Genomic DNA, 25,935 nt, shown 5'->3' with positions numbered 1-25,935 from the left:
AGCCGGCCAAGGGGGAGAGGAGGTTGCAAACCTTGTTGCTGCCTGGGAGGAATGCTCCATCGAGATGTGTGCCCATGGGCGGACCTATGAAAGGGCATGGAGTGCGGGTTTGCCAGCACGCCTAATGTTGTCCAAAAACTTCCTCGTATTTTTGGCAAAGAATATCAGAAAACTTGGCCGGACGGCTGTTTCTAAGAGGGCACGTGGCGATGGGGAATGTGTGAGATAGGATCTCATACGGAAGTACCTGTCGCTTACGGGAAGGAGACAATCCTTCTTAACCCAAGGCCTAGCCTGTCGATCACGCCTTCGGGCAATTGACTTCTGGCCGATGCCGCTTTGTGCGGTTGCTGAATGCGAAGAATACTTGAACGGAAGCTATTGTCACACCCAGAGCACACGAATAAGACTTATTCCTCTGGTGCAGGAGTCTAAATATGCTTTTCTGGGTAGCCATACGGCCAGTTCTAACGGGAGCCAGGCCCCAGAAAGGTAAGCTTATTCTGGTGGAAAAGGAGTCTTTAAAAGTGCTTTGTCGGATGTACCGGCAACGTGTGGAAGGAAGCTGTTGTAACCCAACGACACAAGTAGGCTTGTTCCATTGGATTGGGAGTCTAATATGCTCTTGGCGGCTGTCACACGGCCAGTATTAACGGGAGCTAGTCACCGCAAGAGTAGGCTTATTCCAGCGGAACAAAAGTCTAAAATGCTTGGTCGGGTGTAGCTTTCCTATCCTTTATAGAACGCTGTGTTGGTTGTGTCCAACACTTTCCGGCTTTTTAGTCGGTCAATTCCCTGGTTGATCCTGCCAGTAGTCATATGCCTGTCTCAAAGATTAAGCCATGCATGTCTCAGTGCAAGCCAAAACAAGGTGAAACTGCGAATGGCTCATTAAATCAGTTATGGTTCCTTAGATCGTACCTATCCTACTTGGATAACTATGGTAATTCTAGAGCTAATACATGCAACTAGAATTCAGCCCAGCAATGGAAGGGATGCTTTTATTAGATCAAAACCAATCGGTCGGTTCGTCCGTCCGAAACCTTGGTGACTCTGAATAACTTTGGGCTGATCGCACGGTCTCTGTACCGGCGACACATCTTTCAAGTGTCTGCCTTATCAACTGTCGATGGTAGGTTATGCGCCTACCATGGTTATTACGTTTAACGGGGAATCAGGGTTCGATTCCGAAGAGGGAGTCTGGGAAACGGCTACCACATCCAAGGAAGGCAGCAGGCGCGCAAAATACCCACTCCCGGCACGGGGAGGTAGTGACGAAAAATAACGATACGGGACTCATCCGAGGCCCCGTAATGGGAATGAATACACTTTAAATACTTTAATGAGAATCTATCGGAGGGCAAGTCTGGTGTCCAGCCGCCGCGGTAATTCCTGCTCCGATAGCGTATATTTAAGTTGTTGCGGTTAAAAAGCTCGTAGTTGGATCTGGGTCTCGGACGATCGGTTCGCTGCCCGGCGTGTAACTGATCGTTCCGGACGTCCTGCCGGTTTTTCCTTTCTCGGTGCTCTTCATTGAGTGTCTTGTTTGGCCGGCACGTTTACTTTGAACAAATTAGAGTGCTCAAAGCAGGCCGTGTCACCTCAATGTTCGGTGCATCTAATAATGGAATAGGACCTCGGTTCTATTTTGTTGATTTTCGGAACTCGAGGTAGTGATTAATAGGGACAGACGGGGGCATTAGTATTGCGACGTTAGAGGTGAAATTGTTGGATCGTCGCAAGACTAACCGATGCGAAAGCATTTGCCAAGAATATTTTCATTAATCAAGAACGAAAGTTAGAGGTTCGAAAGCGATCAGATACCGCCCTAGCTCTAACCATAAACGATGCCAGCCAGCAATCCGCCGATGTTCCTCCAATGGCTCGGCGGGCGGTTTCCGGGAAACCAAAGCTCTTGGGTTCGGGAGAAGTATGGTTGCAAAGCTGAAGTGTACCTCCATATGGACTTCCCCAATAATGGGTAAAAAATTTAAAACGCAAAAACAAAGACATATTAAAATTATTAAACACATAAGAAGACCTTGAATTTAGACTCAAAATAACTCAGTTGTCATGATAACAATGTAGAGAACCCTATACAAAAAACTACATATAAAAATGTAATTTATCGAACTGGGTCCTAAAAATTATAACAAATATACCGACACTATAAATCTTACACCTAATAAATATCAAAAAGAGTATTAACTTAATACAAACCATAAACACAATCATGTAACTTCTTAAATATACAGAATGATACTAATTTTTTTTCTTTGACACTGCATAAAAGAATTGACGGAAGGACACCACCAAGAGTGGGGCCTGCGGCTTAATTTGATTCAACACGGGAAACCTCACCAGGCCCGGACACTGGAAGGATTGACAGATTGAGAGCTCTTTCTTGATTCAGTGGGTGGTGGTGCATGGCCGTTCTTAGTTGGTGGAGCGATTTGTCTGGTTAATTCCGATAACGAACGAGACTCTAGCCTGCTAACTAGGCGTTGGAATCTTTTCTTCCAACGTTCATGTCTTCTTAGAGGGACAGGCTGCCTCTAGCTGCACGAGATTGAGCAAGAACAGGTCTGTGATGCCCGTAGATGTTCCGGGCCGCACGCGCGCCACAATGAAGAAATTAACGTGTCTTCCCTGACCGAAAGGTCCGGGTAACCCGCTGAACCTCCTTCGTGCTAGGGACTGGGGCTTGCAATTATGTTCCATAAACGAGGAATTCCCAGTAAGCGCAAGTCATAAGCTTGCATTGATTACGGCCCTGCCCTTTGTACACACCGCTTGTCGCTACTACAGATTGAATGATTTAGTGAGGCCTTCGGACTGATACCCAGCACTTCCGTCTTGCGGTCGTACCGACGTGTCGGAAAGATGGCCAAACTTAATCATTTAGAGGAAGTAAAAGTCGTAACAAGGTTTCCGTATGTGAACCTGCGGAAGGATCATTATCAATTCATCACCACTGCGGTGGTTGATGTCAAAAGTTTCTTATTAGTGTGTCGTATCAGTTAGATTGACACCGTTGAACGGGAGCCACTGATCTTGACAGGCGAAGGAGAGGAAGGTGAGCCGTGTCTTCCTTACAGTTGGGAAGCGAGCAACAAGAACGGGAGCCACTGTCATCGGGGAGGGTAGCGTAGGCTACCTGTTGACACAGGCCGTGTGTCATCTAAGGATTGAAGTAGACTTATTTCGGTGGAGAAGACGTCTTGAAAAGACTCCAAGACGGTAAGACTTATTCCATCGGAACAGGAGTCTTAAATGCTCAGTCAGATGACATGATAAACCAGTTCCGACATCCAAGGGCTCAAGTAAGCTTATTCCGTTTGAAAAGAAGTCTTGAAAAGGCTCCAAGAGAGTAAGACTTATTCGATCGGAGCAGGAGCGTTTAAAATGCTTGTGCCGGATGTCGGGTGGTGGGGTAGAATGAAAGCTTGTCCTCCAAGGACTCGAGTAGGCTGTGACTGCTTTGTGGGAGAAGTCTTGAAAAGGCTCTGAGGAGCAAGGCTTACACGTCAGTAGCACAAGAAGCCATTAATACGCTCGGGTCGGGCGACTAGAGCTAGAATTCGCTGCTTTGTAGGCCAGTATCCTTTTCTGTTCAAGATGGCCTTCAATGAAAAACTGCTAGCCATGATTTTTGGCTACAAACTCATGGGCAGCCTAAGATTATTCCTTGTGATGCAGAGAAAGGCTTTCGAATGAACACGCCCAGCTTTGTGGTTAGTGACCGCAGCTGACGGAGCCAAACAGGAGGCAGTGCGGCTTCCGATGCGGTAGGTTAAAGGAACTTTAATGTCTTGCACGGCATACGTGAAATGCTGTTGTAGAATTTTTAGAACCCTGAAAGGTGGATCACTTGGCACGTGGGTCGATGAAGAACTCAGCTAGCTGCGCGAAAGAGTGTGAACTGCAGGACACACGAACATCGACGTTTCGAACGCACATTGCGACCCAGGATCTCTTCTGGGTCACACCTGTCTGAGGGTCGGTATCTTTATCCTGGCGGTGGAAGTTTTTCGGATGACCCCACGGCCTCTCGCTACTTCGGTAGTGATGCTGTGGCCATGTGCAAGGGCCTGGCAAGGGGTCTCGCGCAAGGCAAGGGGCTACGGCTCGGTGTCTTGTCGGCTGCCATTCAACGATCAACTCTGAACTGGCACGGACCGGGGGAATCCGACTGTCTAATTAAAACAAAGCATTGCGATGGCCCTAACGGGTGTTGACGCAATGTGATTTCTGCCCAGTGCTCTGAATGTCAACGTGAAGAAATTCAAGCAAGCGCTTTGTAAACGGCGGGAGTGGTGTGTTATGCTGCTCAAATTTTGTGCATTTTCTAATAGAAGAAGAACTATTTGGCTATTTTTAGGGTGAGATTTAGGATTGTGAATATCTATAGCCTCGTTTGGTATAGTTTAATTACTTTTTATAGGCTTTTTGCCTTAAAATTGAAAAAAACGAGTGTTTTTTATCTTTGTTAACATTCGTTATGACCTTGTTGACAAGTTCGTTGAACGACGAGTTGATGATAATAAATTCTTCTTTTTTAACAGTGTGATTACTATTTGAATATTGATTTCTATTTGTGCCACTCTCAAGTTTAAGTGTGGGAAGTTTTATCATCGTCACAAATCAGTGGATGAAGTTATTATACTTTAAAAGTTAAATAAGTGTTCAATATTTTGAATCTTGTTGATAGCCTTGTTGCAGGGTTGCAAGAGTGTCAACAAGAAAAAAAATATTATAATAATTTAAAAACTAAATTATGATTTGGTTAGTTATGCTTGTGCCGTGCTGCTAATGCACTGTGGAAGTGTGGTTCACATCACAAAAAAAATACTAAAGTTATTCAACTTTAAAAAGTGCTAACGCGTTCACGGAGTGAGGGCAGGAAACGGGGGAATTCCTGCTCAAGGTTCTCCTCCCGGATGACAATCCGGAGGAGGATGATGCAGAGCAAAGAAGGATTCGCGATGAAGCCAACAACGACTATGATGCCGAAGAGGACATTCCCATGTTCTCGGAGGCAGAAGTAAAGGAGGCAATCTCAGGGATGCGGTCCGAAGGGCTGCAGGTCCCAACGGGATAAGACCCGAAGTTGTAAAGCAATGTTCTAATGAACTTGCTGGCCCGCTGACAACCTTATACAATGCATGTCTGGAACAGAGGAGAGTGCCTCCTATCTGGAAGAAGGCATAAATGGTAGTATTCAGTAAGGGCGAGGATAAGGATCATCAAGATCCTAAATCGTACAGGCCAATTTCCCTATTAAATGTACTTGGAAAAGTGCAAGAAAAGTTGCTTATCCGGAGGTTGACTCTGCACCGCCAGAGAACTGGGATGGTTGCCAATCAGTACGGTTTCCGACCTCGGAAATCAACTGAGGACGCAATAAACCATGCGCTCAGGGTGATCAAGGAGTCTCCAACGAAATATACCATAGGTATATTCGTTGACATTTCTGGGGCCTTCGATAATCTCTGGTGGCCAACCGTCTTCGGGCGCCTCAGGGAGATGCGTTGCCCTAAGAACTTGTATGAGATATTCCGTGATTACTGTAGGGACAGGAACACGTGGTTCCAGATCGGAGATGTTTGCATCTCCAAAACCTGCACCAAGGGCTGTCCCCAGGGATCTGTATGCGGACCAGCATTCTGGGACGTAGCGACTGAACCACTCCTAACGGAGATACTGGGAATGCTGGAGACAATTCATCTCGTGGCGTTCGCGGACGACTTGCTCGTACTCACGGGGGGAGACTCCCGCAGAGAAATAGGGGCAAAGGGAAATGCTATCTTAGCAAGACTCGATGCCTGGTGTAACAGGAATAAGTTGGCTGTATCAGTCAACAAGATGGTCTATATGCTATTTGGGGAAAAGCTCCTCCGGGATCCGATCCTCAAGCTCGGCAGACAGACCATCAAAAGGGTTAGATACACCAAATACCTCGGAGTGATTCTAGATGAATCACTCAATATGCAGAAGCATATCGAGTATTCCTGCAACCGAGCAAGTAGCATTGCACAGAGGATCATCTGTCTAGGAGGAAGGAAGTTCCAACTGCAACCCGGCCACGTCAAAGCGTACAATGACAGCTTGTGGACCTCGGTGCTGGCATACTGCGCTAGTACTTGGGTACATCGGCTTGTCAAGCGCGATGACAACATCCGAAAGGTGAGCAGAGTGCAACGCTCGATCCTTATACGATTGAGTGGAGCATATAGGACGACCCCGGGGAACGCACTCTGTGCAATTCTGGGAATAATCCCTGTGCATCTGAGGATACTCGAACGAGCTGCTAACTACTAGATTACGAAGAATCTTCCCGAGAAGACAGTGGATATACTCGGCCGTCTGTGCCTAACAAAGGCAGAGACTAAAGCCCAGGTAGTGAGCAGCTGGCAGGCGGAATGGGATGATTCCGAAAAGGGAAGGAGAACCCATGACGTGCTCCCGGATGTGGCTGAAAGGCTGCAAATGGGATACATGCGCCCAGGGAAAGGCCTTGTACACTTTGTAACAGGACACGGTCCGTACAATGCTAAGCTTCATCAATTGGGCTTGACCAGAGCGCCACAGTGTGATTGTGGGAATGCCCCGGGTACCCCAGAACATACTGTCATCGAGTGCGCGCTCGTTCAGCAGGTCCAACCGGCTGAGCGAGCAAGGTTGTTGCATGTACCGCTGAGGGACGCCTTGCGTTCTGAAGCGTTATGTGGCGACTTGGGAAGGCTCACCACCGCAGTGTCCTCCTTTTATAAGGAACGATACTGCGAGCTTCTCAGAGAGAGGCGTGGAATTCTCCCACAGGAACACAATGGAATTGACGAGCGTCTGCAGCAGGAGTGAAACCTTGTAAATAGTGTAAATATCGTGTACCAAACGAGCTCCTACGCACAGCAGACAACTGACAAAGAATGCTCGCATTCCGTTGAGGAAAAGACTTCCCGAGTCTTCTTTCTCCCCCAACCCTACCAGAGGATGAGGGATTCCTATGGGTCTCCCGCTGACTCCCAAATGGGAAACTAACGCGTCCCATTGGGTCTGGTAGTATACGTGGTACCTCAACACGGTAAAAAGTGAGGTAGACCCTCGGGCGACCCTACCGGGGGAGAGCAGTGGCCATGGCCCTTCTCCCAAATGACGACCTACACGTGCTGTTGGGTCCGGGAAGAGATACAGAGTATCTCAGCGTGTACGTGGTACCTCAACACGTAAAAGAGAGGTAGTCCCGTATTGCTTGGACGATCCTACCGGGAGGGGAGAGTCTGATTCCTGCCTGCAGAAGGACCAAACGGAAACGGGAAAGGTCCAATCTCAGATATCTGGGCAACGGTACTAATTCCGCGGAAGGGAGGTAACCTTGCAGGATATGGGCTGGCTCCAAACTCAAATGGTGACTTACACGTACCATTGGATCCGGGATGAGATGCATAGCATCTCGACGTGTGTGTGGTACCTCTACACACGGCAGTGGCCAGTTGAACGATAGTGGTAGGCAGGGCCGGGACACAAGCCCCCTCAGGCATTGCCTGGGGTTCCCGGATCGTGTTGGACTCTGCCGGGTTGTGGTCATACCGTGGGATTCGGTAGCACATGGGAACTAATCCCAGGGACCTGGGTAACGGTGAACGTGTGCGGGAGGTGAGCTCGCCTTATAACGCTCGGGCAACATGCCTGCAGAGTATGGTAGGGCCTGACTCGCTAGCAGGACCGCCTCCACCAGTAGGTCAACTGGTAGGCACTCAGGACTTCGGTCTGGCCGCGCAGTGGGCGTATCCCACTCCCTCAGTGAATGGGGGTTACACACTTAGGTGTTAAGGTTAGGGGACGAATCTTAACGGTGCACTTGTGCACGAGGACATAAGTCCAAAGCACGCGCAACCACGGGCGGGGTGCATTACATTCTTGCGGAACCCGTCCATTAAATAGACCGAACGGTCGCGGGCATGCTCCCAATGCATGCAATTTAGCGTGGCATAGTAGACCACTAGCTCACAATGTTCACCCACTAATAGGGAACGTGAGCTGGGTTTAGACCGTCGTGAGACAGGTTAGTTTTACCCTACTGATGCGGGATCGTTGCCATAGTAATCCTGCTCAGTACGAGAGGAACCGCAGGTTCGGACAATTGGTTAATACACTCGGTCGAGCGGCCGGTGGTGTGACGCTACCATCCGCTGGATTATACCTGAACGCCTCTAAGGTAGAATCCGATCTAGGCAAAGCAACAGTATCTGGCGTCCCTCATTTGAAAGTGTATTTACTACGCGAAGCGTAGGGGTAGGCTCGTCCTACTTTATATGACCCATGGTTTGCGGCAGATGTATTGTAAGGACGATATTGATCCTTAGAATCTCTGTCGTGAGTTACACCAAGGAGATGTTCAAGGTTGGGAAGTGGAATCCTGTGTAAACGACTTAGATACCTGGCGGGGTATTGTGAACGGTAGAGCAGTTGCCACGCTGCGATCTGTTGAGACTTAGCCCTTGCTTGGAGGATTCGTCTTATCGGTTAGACGAGACCTGCGGCGTATCTACGCCACCTCAGGTTGTGTACTTTTTTTTATTTTTTTCGCTCATAATTGGAGACTTTTTGCTCATAATTGCCGACTTTTACCTTATTTCTTTCGCACTCGCTCACACTTGCCCATCTTTACTTGACTTTTTTCTCATATATAAAAGGGTCAGTAAGAGGGACCATGTCCCCCTCTCCGGCCGCTTTTTAGTGCCATTCGTTTGATCATTACTGTCACACGCACGTGTCTGACCCGCGCGTGTTTTGCGGGTAAGCGGTCTTACAGGAGATGGAACAACATCGCAGCAAGTGTGGGCGAGATCTCTAAAGGGAACCTACTTTAGACAGGGGCGACCTTGTCCGTCAATTCCCTACCCCAGTCCGTACTGCCTCCGTGACACCAGATACCACAGTAGTCTTACTATCACCGACAAGTACACCTGGTATACACCTCCATAGATATAATGTGTCCGTTCCCAGAAATAGTACATTTGTCTCATTATAAGCAGGGTCTCCTTTATTTGACGGCAACAAAGCCATCCATCACCGCCACAATTTAACGTATGCTTTCTTTTGTTGAATTTCATTAGTTTACAGTTATGTGGTGATTTCTTAATTTGGTTGTTTTCGCTCACAGTTGTGTACTTTCCAGATGAGGTATAAATATATATCTTCTCTTGAGAGTGCAACAAGTGTCTTATATGGAATGTTCCATATGCTCATAATTGCCGACTTTTTTTATTTGCTCATAATTGCCGACTTCACGTTTTCCCACTCGCTCACACTTGCCGATCTTTACTTCTTTTCACATACATAAAAGTGTTAGCAAGTGGAACATGGGTCTCACGATAGAGAGGGGTTTCTCTATATGACGGCAACTAAGCCATTCATCACCGACATGGTTTACCTTCTCGCTCACGTTAAACTTAAGCGTGGACGGACTAGTTTAAATGACGGTAACTGCGCCCTCCATCACCGCAACAATTTACCATATGCTTTTTTTGTTGAACTTCATTACCTTACACTTGTGTGGTGATTTTGTTTTAAATTTGGTTGTTTTAGCTCACAGTTGTGTGCTTTCTATCGACTCAAATTTCCAGACGATGTGTGTATCTTCTCGTGAGAGTACAACAAAGGTCTTATCACAACGGTTTTTTTTTTAAATTTTTACCACATATTTTTAAGTATGGTAATGGTTTATTTATTTTGAACTTCACAGCCCTGTATTTCAATTTGGAATTTTTACCTACCTCTTCATTCATTTGCTGTGTTCTTCCCTTAGAAGTATTTATTTTTTATTAAATTATTTATTTATTTAATCTCGTTGAGAAAAATTCGTGTTCACAGAAATAAATTCTTCTTTCACTACCGAGGTGGCACACGCAAACACCGCATTATATCGGATTTCTGCCGTTCCTTCCCATATACTTTGCTGTTGCTATAGTGTGCACGAAGTCCCTTGAAATTTTAACCTATCTGCCACGATTATGCACCGGACCAAAGAGATGCAATAAACCTACATTTTCCTTGGGGGGGGGGGTTGGGTTTGTGAGAAAAAACATGGATGGATTTTTATATATATTCCGTGTCACTGCGGTTGAATATATATATTTTTTTTATTTCTTTACATAGTGGTTTGTCATGATTTGGGTTGAAATTTCACTTTTGTAGTTAGGGCAGTTTTGCTAAAAACGTGATTTGCAATAACAGCAATTTCAAACGTTAGCGAAAAGTAAAAATATTGGAATTTGCTTTATTTCTGTACCAGCCACCTCGTGGCTAAGCCGTTAATATATGCGCTACTGGCGTTAGGGATCCGAGTTTTATTCCGGCAAACAGCCTGGGTGGTTCGCCTCCCGTATTAAGCCAAATTTCAACTTTCTTGCTCATATTTATTATTATTATTATTGTTGTTGTTATTATTATTATTAAAAATGAAACGAAATGAAATCTTCAAGATTTACGTCCCACAGTTATGCTGGGATCAAGGTACACCTCTTGTAGAAATTGCACTATTCTGGTTTGAATAGTTTCGTTACAATAGTGGGAGAACGTAATTTAGAATAAACATGACCACAAGTGTGAGCGAAATGTGAAAGTTTTCCAGCTTACTTTCTTACTCTGTTATTGCTCACCCATTGGCACAGAATAGTATCTGATTATGTGACATTTATGTTGCTTTACTTCTTACCGCATTTTTTAAACCTTATAAATTGTGACGGCAAGTGTGAGCATTCTGACGGCACGTGTGAACATTTTGACGGCAACTGTGAGCATGTTAACGGCAAATATGAGAGTTATGAGCCTTATCTGCGCAAATATGAGAGTACTAATATTATACATATTCGAATGCACAATGTTTAGGTACAGGTAGGCTGGTAATGTCACTAATCTATACTCAATTCTTTCGTCAAGATAGTGGAAAAACGGAATCTGGGATGACCGTCATTCCGAATGTGAAGGAATAAACAACATTGTTGTTGTTTGCTCTCTTCCTACATCATTGTTCATTAATTGAAGCTGGAATGGATATTAGTGATTTCTTTTCAATATTTCTATGTTTATCTCCCCCCCCCCCCCCGCTGCTCTAACGATTGTCTTATTTTTACGCTGCATGCCCAACACATCTTCATGGCCAATAATCCTCGTTTTAGCCGGAAAATTTTCAACCCTCCGAAATATTTTAAACTGTAATAACTTTATTTTTATTTTTATTTGTGGTTATTATTATTATTATTGTTGTAAATGTGAATATAAAAATTCCTAATAACCTACTCCGATATACTGTGTTTGCATACATTCCGTGTATAAATTTTACTATTCTAGTTTTATTGGTTTTTCTATCCTTGGTGGGGAAAAAAATATTTCAATTTCCCATCTATCCTTGCAGGTAGCGTTCAAAGCCCTTGACGGTCAGTTTGGTCTGTGCTTGCAGTAAAATTTTCAACCTTCTGGACCAATTTGAAGTATATTTTCCTTCATATAATTGGGAGGTACTACAATTCTTTATATCAACTCCAATGCACAGTATTTTCATACACTTTCTGTGCAAATTGCACTATTCTGGTTTGAATAATTTCCCAAAATAGTGTAGAAACGTAATTTGAAACAAGCTTGACCACAAGGGTGAGCGAAATGTATTTGGTCTAGGAATTAATTCGTGCGGGTGGACAAGAGATGGCGCAACGAACGGAGCGTCCCACAGTTCCGTGTATCCACACATGTGTTGCAAACCCCTGTCATCGCGTATCGTTCGTAGTATAGGGCAGTGGATTAAAGCGTCAACAACACCAGTTTGTAGTTAAGTGAACATGGCGCAATTTGTGCCTGATAAAGTGTTTTTGCGGGGTGTCCTGCTGCATTACTTTAACATGCAGAAAAGTGCGACTGAAAGTCATCGTATTTTGGTGGAAGTGTATGGTGACCATGCTCTAGCTGAGCGAACGTGTCAGAAGTGGTTTGCACGGTTTAGAAGTGGTGATTTCGGCTTGGCAGACCAAGAGCGAGCTGGACAGCCAAAAAAATTTCAAGACGAAGAATTGACAGCATTGCTCGAGCAGGATTCGTGTCAAACGCAGGAACAACTTGCAGCAGGATTAGGCGTTGATCAAACAACAGTCTCCAAACGCTTGAAAGCCATGGAAATGATTCAAAAGATGTCACATTGGGTTCCACATGAATTGAAAGACAGAGACGTTGAAAGACGAAAAACCATTTGCGAATTGCTGCTTCAACGACAGAGCAGAAAGGGGTTTCTGCATCGAATTATTACGGGTGATGAGAAGTGGATCCATTACGAGAACCCTAAACGAAAAAAGGCCCGGGTGAAACCAGGTCCATCACAACCAAAACGAGATATTCACTGTGCAAAGGTTATGCTGTGCATATGGTGGGATATGAAAGGTGTGGTGTACTATGAGCTGCTGCAACCGGGTGAAACTATGAATGGAGAACGTTATCGACGACAATTAATGCGTTTGAAGCAAGCTCTGGCCAGAACACGACCAGAATGGGAGAACAGACATGATAAACTTATTGTTCAACATGATAACGCTCGCCCACATGTCGCAAAACCGGTCAAAACCTATTTAGAAAATGTCGGATGGGAAGTTTTACCCCACCCGCCGTATTCACCAGACGTTGCTCCTTCGGACTACTACTTGTTCGATTGCATGAACAACGATTTGATTGGACAGCGGTTTACTTCTTCAGAAGATATCGAAACATGGGTCTCTGACTGGATCGCTTCCAAGGATGAGGACTTCTTTCGCCACGGAATCCGTACATTGCCTGACAGATGGGCGGAAGTGGTGGCTAGCGATGGACAATATTTTTCTTAAGGTATTTATGTATCTTGTGTTTGTACTACAGCTTCAATGTGTGCGTACCAACCGCACGAATTAATTCCTAGACCAAATACTAGTATTCTGATTTACTTTTTCACTCTGTTATAGTTCACCGATTGACGCAGAATAGTATATAGTTAAATAAATTTTATATTGTTTTCCTTTTTATCATTATTTTTCCTCGTCTCACCTTCCACCACAGTATCCACACATCTTTGCGGCAATCGAAACCTGTCTTCGCCGACAAAATTTTAACCCTCCGGTAAAAGAGAAACTGAATTTTCTCTGTTAGTAATTAGTATATACAAATTGTTTGTACATTGTCGCATGTACTGTGTTTAAGTAGTCTTATGTAGAACTTTCACTATTCTAGCTTCTACGGTCTCTACAATTGATAAAAGAACATGATTTTGTGTTCTCCTCTACACCTGCCGGCTGCGTTCGCTGCTTTCGACGGTCAGCGTGGCCTCTGTTTGCCGTCAAATGTTCAACCTTCTGTAGCATTTTAAAGTTATATATATATAAAGATGGCGATACATCAATTCTTTTTACGAACTTCCCTTAAAGCATGTAGGTTCACGTCTTGCAGAAATTGCATTAATCTGGTATGAATAGTTTTCCTGAAATAGTGCACAAACTTAATTTGCAATAAAAATGACCACAAGTGTGGGCAAAATGTAAAATTTTTCTTATTTACTCTCTTACTCTATTATAGTTCGCACATTGAAACAGAAAATTATAAATGACATGAAAATGAAATTTTTGAGATTTATGTCCCACGGTTATGCCGGTTAGGCTAAAGGAGACGGTGATGATGATGAGAGATGAGTGAAATGGTGGAATGAAGAAAGTGGGAGGAAACCCGAGGAGAACCCCGAGAAAACCCACGAGCACGGTGTTTGTCCACCACAAAATTCACTTGGCGGGCGCAGGGTTTGAACCCCAGGCCCCTAGCACCAGAGGTGAACGCTCTACCACTGAGCCACGGCGGCCCCTTTCGTTCTTAGAATTGTATATATACAAATTCCTCATACGTTGTACCATGTACCGCGTTTGGTCACGTTTTGAATACAACTTCAGCATTTGTTGTCTCTACGCTTTCTTTACAATTGACAATAAACCTGATTAGGCAATGTCATATACCGTTGCCGACTGTGTACACTGCAGCTGACGGTGAGCGAGGCCTCTTCTCGCCGTCAAATTTTAGACCTTCTGGTACAACTTAAGGTGGCTTCTCTTTCTGCAAAATTGAACATTTAAAAGCAAAAGCATTCTATACGTACTTCCATCTAGGTACACCTTCTATAAAAATAATTCATTATTCTAGCAACAAGTTAAAAAAGAAAGAAAAAATGAAATAGCCGTGATCACAAATGTGAGCAATATGTTAAGTTGTTGTAACATGCTTTCTTACTCTACGATTGTTTAGTCATTCAAGCAAAAATTTATATTGGCGAGTAAATTTTGCATTATGGTTTCTTAAACCATTTTACCCTCATATTTTAAGTTACATCTGCCGCTGTAAGCACTGCTACTTGCTTGCACCTTCCACGAAAGTACTTCAGTACACGTTTAACTTGGTGCCAACTCTTTAATTTGCCGTGCTGCTCACAAAATACCTACGTTTGAAAAGATATATCACGTCTCAATTCTATCTGTGAATTAACAACGATATGTTATTCGGTTCATCGACATTCACATTCCAACATATCTGTCATCAGTCGCTTAGCTCATCCCTTAAGTACACACATAAAAGAGATCCTAATTTTCATGCTCGTTCACACGAATATTCAGTTTATTTGATATTACGGGATTCCATGGAAAGTTCCTTTGTTTAAAAAAAATCCTCCAGGTTTTGATTCCGCTGACAGCGTTCAATTTCAACTTTAGGCTGGATTTTGAGCTCTCTTGGCGATAAGCGGTTAAAGTTTTCCATGGGAGATACGTGTTCAACTTTGGGCATATTGACGGCAACCATGAACCATTATGTTGGCAACTATGAGACTTTAGTCCACAATTATGAACGAAAAGTCGGCAACTATGAGCGTTTTGACGGCAAGTGTGAGGATTTTGACAGCTACTGTGAACCATCTGATGGCAACTGTGAGCACTATCTCCGCAATTACGAACAAATTGTCGGCAACTATGAGCATTTTGACGGCAAGTGTGAGCATTTTGACGGAAACCGTGAGCTTTTTTTTTTTTTTTTTTTTTTGCTATGATTCCTTCCACCTACTTCGATGAAAAATGTTTCCGTACATTCTCTCACTGGTTTTCTTTCGGTAGTAAATAAAAAACAAAGAAAGAAAGAAAAGAAAAAAAAAGATTTCAAATTCTCATCTACTCTCACCGGCGGTGTTCGCAGGTCTTGACGTTAAGCGTGGGCTCTGTTTGCCGTCAAATTTTCAACTTTCTACAACAATTTAGAGTCTCTTTTCGTTTAGAAAAGTGGAGATACTATAATAGTATCCTTATAATAGTACTCGAATGCACAATATCGAGGTACAACTCGTGTAGAAATTGTACTTTTCTGGTTGGAATAATTTACTTAAAATGATGCAAACACGTAATTTGAAGATAGCCATGACCACAAATGTGAGTGAAAACTATAAGTTGTCAATTTTTTTTCTTACTCTGTTATTACTCGCGTATTGACACAGAATAGTATATTGTAAAATAAAATTTAAGTTGAATGTCTTTTTATCGGTATTTTTAAAATTCCTTTTCCCCCATAATATCCACACATCTTCGCGGCAGCGAAACCTATCTTAGGCGGCAGAATTTCAACCCTTCGGTAAAAGTTAAACTGAGTATTCTTTCATAGAAATTTTGTATATATAATTAGATTCCTTGTACGTGTCCTAGGTACTGTATTTCGATACGCTTCTTATACAGCTTGTAAGGTTTTCTTGTCATTCTGAAAAAAAAAAACGGGTTTTTGTGATCTCATGTCACCCTTCCTGGCTGCGGTCACAGCTCCTCACGGTCAGCGTGTCATTTTTCTGCCGTCAAAATTTTAACCCTCTGGAACATTTTAAGGTTTCTTTTATTTTAGAAAAATGAGAATACAATACCTCTTTTTACGTACTCCCGTGCAAAGTGTCCTGGTTCACGCTCTGTACAAATTGCACCATTCTGGTTTGAATAGTTTCCTTAAAATAGTGCAAAAACTTGACCACACGGGTGAGCGAAATGTAAAATTTCTCCGCACGTTATAAGCCTGCAAAACCGCCTTCTTAAATTACATGGGAAATTTCTTCATCCCCACTTTGCCCCAACTAAAAATTCAAAAAAAAAAAACACTTTTGGAAATTTTCCTGTGAGTTACTCCCGAAAAGCTACAGTTACGTCAAACTTAGCCAATATAACTCTACAAGAAGTGTCCCATAATTTTAGGTGGGTGGGTGAAAGGTGCAGTATAAATAAACCCTTCGTTGCTTTTCTTCTTCCCACATTTAGTAATCTTATAAATTGTGACGGCATGTATGAGAATTTTGACGGCAAGTGTGAGGAGTTAGACGGCTAGTGTGAACCATCTGACGGCAACTGTGAGTCCTATGCCCGCAATTATGAACGAAAATTCGGCAACTATGAGCGTTTTGACGGCAAGTGTGAGGATTTTGACGGCTAGTGTGAACCTCTTTGAAAGTCACTTTTCTTCGGGATAAATGTAAATAGTATAGTTCTATATATATACTCCTATGCAAAGTAACTAGGTTCACCACCTGCAGAAATTACACTATTCTGATTTGAATAGTTTTTTTTGAAAAAAGTGAAAAAAAGTAATTTGCAACCACTGTGAGCACAACGATAAGCATTATTTAAAGATATTCGAATTTTGTGTGCCACTCTGTTATAGTTTACCCATTGACTCACAACAGTGCATCAAAATACATATTATATATATATATATATATATATATATATATATATATATACACCTTGTTTATCATTTTTTGTTTTCCTTTCACTTTTCCCCATATATCTTCGCGGAAAACAGAACATTTCTTTGCCGACGAAATTTCAACCCTCCGATTAACAATAATAATAATAAAAATTTTCTTTACCACAGGTGTGAGCCCCGATAAGTTAGGAGGGTCCCGATCCAACAATATTATAGTTCATATCAAGCCTACCATAAAATTTTTAGTGAGGGCCCGGCACCCCTAGAATCCCACTGGATACGGGCCTGGTTCTAGGTTTGACAATTCCCTTATAAATGTGATAAAATGGTCTCTTATTTTTCTCATTTTTCGTTCCCGGCTTCGTTCGGTGCTCTTGACAGCTACAGTGGCTTCTGTTCGCCGGCAGGTCTCTGTTCTTTTACTCATTTTTTGTTCCCAGCTGCGTTCGCTGTTCTTGACCGCTAGCGTGGCCTCACTTCGCCGGCGAATTTTCATGCTTCTGGAAAATTTTAAACTAACATTTGCTTTAGAAAAATAAAGATATAATAATTCATTACATATACTCCCATGCAAATTAGCTATGTGTCCCTTTTGTAGAGGTCGCACTATTCTGCTTCGCATAGTTTCTTGATAATAGAGCAAAAACATAATTACCAAAAACTGTAACCACAAGTGTGAGCGAATTTTAAAAATAGCCCAATATATTTTCCCTCATTGCCATAGTTTACCCCTTGGCAAAGATTAGCGTATCAGAATATATATATATATATATATATATATATATATATATATATATATATATATATATATATATATATGTGCGGCAGGTAAAACCGGCCCGTCGTAATATTCTGGTATATTGTGTTTTTGGGAACACTTAAATAATCTACCTTCCTACCAAGAGATGGCGTGTCGAGGTCAGGTCGACTTACGTGACCTCAGCAGTCACGTGCAGCCTCAGCCAGTGAAACTTGTCGAAACCATTTGAGAAAAAAGGCCTCGTCGCGTTAAGCCGGTGAGTGTCAGTGTGTGATAATGCCGTATTCGATACCCGAACGTGTTGCCATTGTTGAAGGGTTCATTCTCACGGGATCTTTTGTGAAAACAAAGAATTTGTTTCGGGAGAGATTTCCAGGACGTTCTGTGCCAGCAAAAAGCACCATTCAGGAATTGATTGAAAATTGGCGGCGTACAGGATCGGTTCAAAATGCTCCCAGGAACAGACGACCATCTGTCTGCACACCTGAATTAAAGATGCAGGTGAAGGAGATAATGACAAGAAGTCCTCGAAAGTCAATCAGGAGATTGAGTCAACAGGTTCATGCGAGAGAGAGAAGTTGCAGACGTGTTTTAAGGGGACTGAAGTTAAAACCGTACCGGATAAGTGTTGTGCAAGAACTGAAGGAGCCTGACCTGCAGAAGAGGATGCATTTCTGTTCATGGCTGTTGAGCAATGTTGCCAGTTGTTTCTTGGATCCACTAATGCTCATCATGAGTGACGAGTCGTGGTTCCACCTGCCTGGGTACGTAAATTCCTAAAATAACCGGTATTGGTCGACAGAAAATCCACACGCAATCCACCAGGTACCCTTGCATGATGAGAAGATTGGTGTTTGGTGTGCCATTTCCGCCACACGCGTTATTGGGCCCATATTCTTTGAGACGACAGTGAACAGTGACGTGTATATGAGAATTCTGGAGGAGTTTTATACACACTTGACCGAAGAGGAGCGTCAGTTATGTTACTTTCAGCAGGACGGTGCAACATGCCACACATCAGCTGTATCATTGTCCCTTGTGCTTGAGATGTTTACACCAGAGAGGACAATCAGCAAAGGCTTGTGGCCTCCTCGGTCACCAGACTTGTACACGTGTGACTTTTACTTACGGGGACTGTTAAAGGGAAGAGTATACGAAACAAATCCACACACAATTGAAGAACTCAAGACCAGGATCCAGGATGTCACCAATAGCATTACAACACAAGAACTGACAAGGGTATATATGAATCTCCTCAATCGTGCTCACATGTGTGTTGAAGTGGGCGGAGGACACTTTCAGCACCTGCTGTGAAGGCTGCTGTGAAGGTGAGTAGTCATATTCAATACATTACATTTCATTTATGTGTTCACTTTACGGGCCGGTTTTACGTGCCGCACCCTATATATATATATATATATATATATATATATATATATATATATATATATATATATATATATATATATCCCGTTTTGTCACTATTTGTTTTTCTTTCACTTTTTCCCACAATATTAACATATGCTCGTGGAGAACAGAACATTTCTTCGCCGACGAAATTTCAACCCTGTGATAAATAATAATAATAATTTTCTTTACCACAAGCAAGATCATTTTGACGGCAATTGTGAGCATTTTAACTTCAAGTGTCAGAATTACATCACTTAGTGTTTGCATTCCGACGCCAGCCCGAAGTATTTTTAAGTCAGAAAAGAGTCATTAATTTGGAAATTATTAACAATATCTGCTCAAATATAAGTGCAAAGTCGGCAACTATGAGCGTTTTGACGGCAAGTGTGAGCCCCAAGTCCGCAACTATGAACGAAAAGTCGGCAACTATGAGCATTCAGACAGCAAGTGTGAGCAGTATGAAGGTTTGTGGGAACATTCGTAAGGCAAATATGAATATTTTGAAGATAAACATGAACCACTATGTCGAAGACTATGAGCTCTATGTTAGCATCTAGTAGCTGGTTCCCTCCGAAGTTTCACTCAGGATAGCTGGTGCTCATTTGAACGAATGTCGAACGAGTCTCATCCGGTAAAGCCAATGATTAGAGGCCTTGGGACCGAAACGACCTCAACCTATTCTCAAACTTTAAATGGGCGAAACACTGCTTGCTTCAGAGTGAAGCAGAGGTTCAGGATCGGAGTACCTAGTAGGCCACTTTTGGTAAGCAGAACTGGCGCTGTGGGATGAACCAAACGCTGAGTTAAGGAGCCTAAATCGGAGCTTATTTTGAAACCATGAATGGTGTTGGTTGCTTAAGACAGCAGGACGGTGGCCATGGAAGTCGGAATCCGCTAAGGAGTGTGTAACAACTCACCTGCCGAAGCAACTAGCCCTGAAAATGGATGGCGCTCAAGCTTCGTGCCTATACTCGGCCGTTACTGCAGTGGAGGCTGCATATCGCACCGAATGAAGCAGTAACGAGTAGGAGGGTCGCGGCGGTGTGCGCAGAAGGGTCTGGGCGTGAGCCTGCCTGGAGCCGCCGTCGGTGTAGATTTTAGTGGTAGTAGCAAATACTCCAGCGAGGCCCTGGAGGACTGATGTGGAGAAGGGTTTCGTGTGAACAGCCGTTGCACACGAGTCAGACGATCCTAAGCCCTAGGATAACTCCAAAGGGATTGCGGACATGAACTGTTGTGTGAAGGGGTTAATTGGAACCCTCGTCCAGAAATACGGCACTAGTACGGCTCAAGTGCTATCTTGCTTAGCCTTCACGGATTTCCCAATGCAATACCCATCCTTTGGACGAAAGGGAATCTGGTTCCTATTCGAGAACCGGGCAGCGGAACCGTATTCTACGGACCCTCACAGGTTCGTCAGGGTAATCTAACAGGACTCGGAGACACCGTCGGGAGCTCTGGGAAGAGTTTTCTTTTCTGTTTCAGCGTAACCGTTCCCTGGAAGCATTTCGGATAGAGATAGGGAATAGAACGCGAAGAGCACCTCAGTTGCAGCGGTGTCCAGAGAGTCCCGATGGACCTTGAAAATCCGAGAGAGGGACACGTGGAGGTGTCGCGCCCGATCGTACCCATATCCACAGCAAGTCTCCAAGGTGAAGAGCCTCTAGTCGATAGATTAATGTAGGTAAGGGAAGTCAGCAAATCCGATCCGTAACTTCTGGATAAGGATTGGCTCTGAGAATCGGGGCTAGTCGGGCTTGGTCGGGAAGTGGGTTGTTCGCTGACGTGCCGGGCCTGGGTGAGGTAACGGTCAAGGGTTACACCTTGTTCCTTAACCGAGTTCGGTCCCGTCCCTTGGCCTCCCACGGATCTTCCTTGCTGGGGCGCCGGGCTACGGCTCGGTGTCTTGTCGGCTGCCATTCAACGATCAACTCAGAACTGGCACAGACCGGGGGAATCCGACTGTCTAATTAAAAGAAAGCATTGCGATGACCCTAACGGGTGTTGACGCAATGTGATTTCTGCCCAGTGCTCTGAATGTCAACGTGAAGAAATTCAAGCATGCGCTATGTAAACGGCGGGAGTCGAACTCTTTACGTTCCGGTTAAGCTGCTTTTTTACTGGTTAAAAGTGATTTGTGTGTGGATATTTAGTATTCCAATGATACATGAGCAACTGTAGCACATCTCTTGATAGTTTTCTAAGTGATGTTTGTGTAAATAACTGAGAAAACTGTGAAAATATAACTGTTTTATTCCAGCAACGACAGTGTTTTGTTTAGTGAATATTTACATAGTGAATTTAATTGATTCTACTTATTTTCGTGGTGAAGTAATAGTGTTACTAAAATCCATGATTTATGCAGTTTATTGTGCCGTTTTTCGTTTAGAGATCGATGAAGAATTGTAAAATTTACAGTTAATCTAATTTCAGGTATGTATTACCTGTTACAAGTGCATACGGTACTGAAAAGTGTTAAAATTTCAAATTTAAACTGCAGTGGAGGTTAAACTAAGTTTATCAAGTGATTCTGCAGTGCTCATTGCTTACTTTGTGCCAAGTTCATCCAGTTTGAGCCCAGAATAAAATAATTATAGATATTTTAATGTGAAATACGGGCATAGTTGATTTGCTTACATTCGGATCATCGACATTCTATTGTTCCAATGTTGGAGAACACAGGGATCCGAAGAGGCAGGAGCTCGGAAGGAATAAGGCTATTGTTTGTGTCTGTTTAATTTTATGATTTTAATTACTGTTCAAACTCAAGCGAGAGAGGAAACTATACTTGCTTCTTATTGATGCCACTCTAGTTTTTACTGTGTGCAAATATCGTTGACATAAATTCAATAATAAAAAAGTTATAAATAAATAAAATTTAGATATGGGACGACTGAACAGTGATATTGGAGAGCTTCCACAGGGACCCCAAGAGCAAGGATCTCGTAAGGAATGAGGCAATTCTCAGTGTCACGGTATTTTCTTTTGTAAAATCACTTTTAATTTCAGTGATTATAACTGAAATACGAATACTATTTAGTTATGCCATTTTAACAAGTGTTGCGTACAAGTCTTGCTAGAATTCCTTTAATAATAGCAAAGTTATGAATAATTTAAATTTAAATATGGGACAGCAGTGATATAACAAACTTGCGATTCGTTCTGTTACATACGCTGCTTGTCTTCTGAAGGTGTTGAATTTGTAAAATTATTTCTTCTCAGAGGATCGTTCGTAGCCACAGAATATTAACCTGAAAAGACAAGATTTATAGAATAGAAGATTCGGTGTAAGAAACGAATATAATTTAATTTAATGTTGTTTTTTATGATATTTTTTTGTTGTTATATAAACTAGAACGAAATATCTGCTGTATTCAAAGTTAAAAGTTTACAAATTATGATCAGAATGTCAAGGAACAACTAATTATTAATTTGCGAAGCATAAGTACATCTGTATTATAATTTGCGTTGCGTTGGTTTGCTTATAGTAAGTCAAACATTATACTAGGTAATCGATGTTGTCAGAGTATTTTTTAATCAAAAAAAGACAATTTAAAACCTTGAACCTAAGATTTGTGTCCCTCTGTTACAGTTATAACACAACAATTGTTATTCAGGGTACAAACTCGAACCTAATGTTGAAAGTGGAGTTTTGTTATTATTAATTTTTCTTTTAATTAAAAAAGGCAACTTAATATTGTTAGCCTAAGGTTAGTCGTATTTCATCATAATCGTAGTGCAACAATTGTTGGAAAGAGAATAAATTTAAATCTTACGTAGAAAGTGGAATATTGTAACTACTAACTTTTTTCTCAATCAAAAAATGTAATTTAAGATATTGAACCTAAGACTTGTCCTAAATTTATTTTAATTATAAGACAACAATTGTTACAAAGGACAAAAAGTCAAATCTCATGTAATAAGTTGGAAGTTGCAATTATTGATTTCTTTCTGAATTGAAGAAGGTAATTTATAAATCTGAACCTAAGGTTTGTCCTATTTTATTATGATCATAACTCAATAAATTGTTATAAGCATTGTAAAATTAAATCTCGTGTAGAAAATGGAATGATGCAATATTATTCCTTCTTATTATTCAACAATTTCTATCTAGGTTATTTGGTTGAATCTCGCTAGATACCATAAAGGTTGTTTTTATCAACTTTTTCTCTGATTACAATAGGCAATATAAAACTCTGAATCTAAGGTCTCTTTTTCTCTGTGATAAAAACATTGCATCAATTTTTATCTAGGTTATTTAGTTAATTCTCGTATGATAGCATAAAAATTGCTCATATATACCTTTTTTACTATAATAGGTAATATAAAATTCTGAATCTAAGGTTTGTTTTTCTTTGTGATAAAAATATTGCAATAATTCTTATCAAAGTTATTTGGTTAAATCTCACATGATACCATAAAGGTTGCTCTTATTTACTTTTCCGTTGATTACAAGATGAAATATAAAATTCTGAATCTAAGGTTTATTTTTCTCTGGTATAAACACATTGCAACAATTCCTATCTAAGCTACTCGGTTATATCTCGCATGATATCAAAAAAGCTGTTTCCGGTTACCTTTTCTTTAATCAGAAGAGGCACATGAAAGTTACAAGCCTAAGTTTCTACTTTTTCTTAGTATAAATATAGTACAACAATTGGCTATTATGGAAGAAAGTTAAATCTCAGGTAGAAAAATGAATGCTGAAATAATCAACTTTTATTGAATTAAAAAACGCAAATTAAAGTTTTGAGCCTAAGACTAAGTACTTTTATCCATAAGCGTAGAATTGCAATTGTTATTTGTAATATAAAATTTAACTATATCCAATGAATTTAACTCTTTACCAATTTCTCCAATTTCTTTTTTCTGTAACTATGGGCAAGTAATTAATAACTAAATCGAAAATCAGTAGTATTCATGCTTTTATATTATTTTTTGTGATGTTTTGTTATATTTACTGAACTTCTTTGTCTGATTGTTCTTGGCTAATATTATTATAGCAGCACCGTGCTTAAAAATTTTATAAGTAATTGGTCTGACATTTTAAGTATTTTAACGTAGGTATTTACCTATATTGGCTTTCATAGTTTTTCTTACTATTTTTTTATATTTTATCTTTTGACTATGGATAACAAAATTGTTCTAGAGTTTCCAATTAGCGATGACAAGATATATTGTCCTAAACATCCGAACGAACTTTTCTGGAACATCAAAGGTGTGGTTTAACATATGGAAACCAAACATAAAGATAATTTCCTTTTTGAATGTAAACAATGTAAAAATAAATTTGACAGATTCCATAACATGCCATGCTCCCAAGTGTCGGGGCGAGAGAAAAGAAGCGGGCGAATTTCAGTGTAGTTATTGCCCAAGAAAATTTGAAACTGCCCATGGAAGAGGAACGCACACGAGAATAGAGCACCCTCGGGAGAGAAATGAGGAGAAGGCTATTGACGAAAGTAGAAAAGAGCAACGGCAGAAACCAGGAGCTGGACCGAAGTGGACTGACCAAGATATTAACTTGTTTATTGAAATTGTAAACTTGAATCCAGGTGATAAAGATATCAACTTGATTCTTGCGGAGAATTTTTAGGACAGAACACTTAGCGAAATTCGAGACAAGAAAAAACATTTGATTAGAATTGGACGCATCACTAAGGAAGCACCCAATGCCAGAAACGATATTGGTGTAAATGAATCAAGGAAAAGGAAGTCAACGATAGATGACGAAGAGGATACTGATGATGATGAAGCTGACAAATCAAAGAAGATATGTACTCAGGTCCAAACGACTAAGATCATCAAGAGTAGCTGAGACTGAAGAGATCCATGAGACACCGAAGGAAGAATGTGGTACAGTGAATAAAAAAAGAAAAGAGTTAGGAAACTCTCAAGCTCTACAAGCGATGATGACGAACCAAGTAATGTTATTCTGGAGACTGAATATGAAGATATGGTGAATTTAGCCGCAAAATTGGATAAACTTCAGTTAAGAACTGATGAGGGAAAGGACCCAATCCCTGATGAAACACGGAAGTCAAAAACACCAAGAAATGCTGAAGATAAGAACGAAAGTGAAGACTCCTACATAATAAACGATATGACTGAGAATGAGATGGGGGAGGAAGTAGAAATAATGAACGAATCCAGTTATCTACCGTCACAGTCTGGAATGACAAAAAGAAGTGCATCAATTGTAAATGATGAGAATCTATTAAGCCCTATGAAAGAAACTAGTACTCAATCTACCTACACTATATTGGTTGATCCAGTAGATAATACTACAACTAATATAAGGAAATCTTCAAGCGATAATGAGCAGTTTCCAGAAGAATCTGAATTTCTACATGGAACAAAGCACGAGTTCAAGACGAGTGACAAAACATTAATATGGAATATGGATGAAATCCTAAATACGGAAGAAGATCCAGATATAACTAAAGGGACCTATACGGAATGTGAAGTCTCTTCAAATAGAAGAAGATGGAGTACTGTGACACCTCTCAGAAGAAGGATTGTTAATAAGGAAAAGTTTAAACAGAATCAAGTGAGAGTTAAAAACAAGACTACTGATGACTTCTTCACAAAAGAAGAGATTTTTATTGAAGAGTATCTAAAGGGACTTATGAAGAAAGAGCTAGTCAAAATAGGGAACTTGAGTCAAACTCGTGAACAACATGAAGAAACAAATAGTAGTGGAAGAAAGCAGCAAAATCTCGACATCGCCTCTGATGAATTATCGTGGACTCAATTCAATAAAGAATATAAGATTCCAACAACTGTTCTCAACTGAGGAACGGAGTCAGAAGTTAGATCTGGGTTCCTTTCAAGGTACCCAAGAGGAGATTGATAAATTGCTGGCCACGCCATATAACCAGGACCTAAATGAAGCAGCTAATGCTAGAATTAAGGATATAGAAAACTTACTAAGAAGTGACGAGGAAGAAACTTGTACCAGAAACCTATGTATAGATGCACATGAA

The 25,935-nt window shown here is 41.6% G+C and overlaps 1 non-coding gene and 2 pseudogenes across 1 annotated transcript; all 3 read left to right on the top strand.

The window, feature by feature from the left end:
* The first annotated feature begins 792 nt into the window (after positions 1-792).
* LOC145688581 (small subunit ribosomal RNA) lies at positions 793-2,960 on the top strand (annotated as a pseudogene).
* Positions 2,961-3,851: 891 nt separating this feature from the next.
* Positions 3,852-4,003, top strand: LOC145688748 (5.8S ribosomal RNA). The gene has a single exon (XR_014131979.1). It is a non-coding gene; the product is annotated as a 5.8S ribosomal RNA (ribosomal RNA).
* Positions 4,004-19,272: 15,269 nt separating this feature from the next.
* LOC145688722 (large subunit ribosomal RNA) lies at positions 19,273-20,618 on the top strand (annotated as a pseudogene).
* The last annotated feature ends 5,317 nt before the right edge of the window (positions 20,619-25,935 follow it).

This window comes from Thermobia domestica, chromosome 6 (genome assembly GCF_964235325.1).
Source record: "Thermobia domestica chromosome 6, izTheDome1.hap1.1, whole genome shotgun sequence".
NCBI classification, from domain to species: domain Eukaryota; kingdom Metazoa; phylum Arthropoda; class Insecta; order Zygentoma; family Lepismatidae; genus Thermobia; species Thermobia domestica.
The sequence above is the reverse complement of the archived record's forward strand: the minus strand, read 5'-3'. Positions and strand labels throughout refer to the sequence as shown.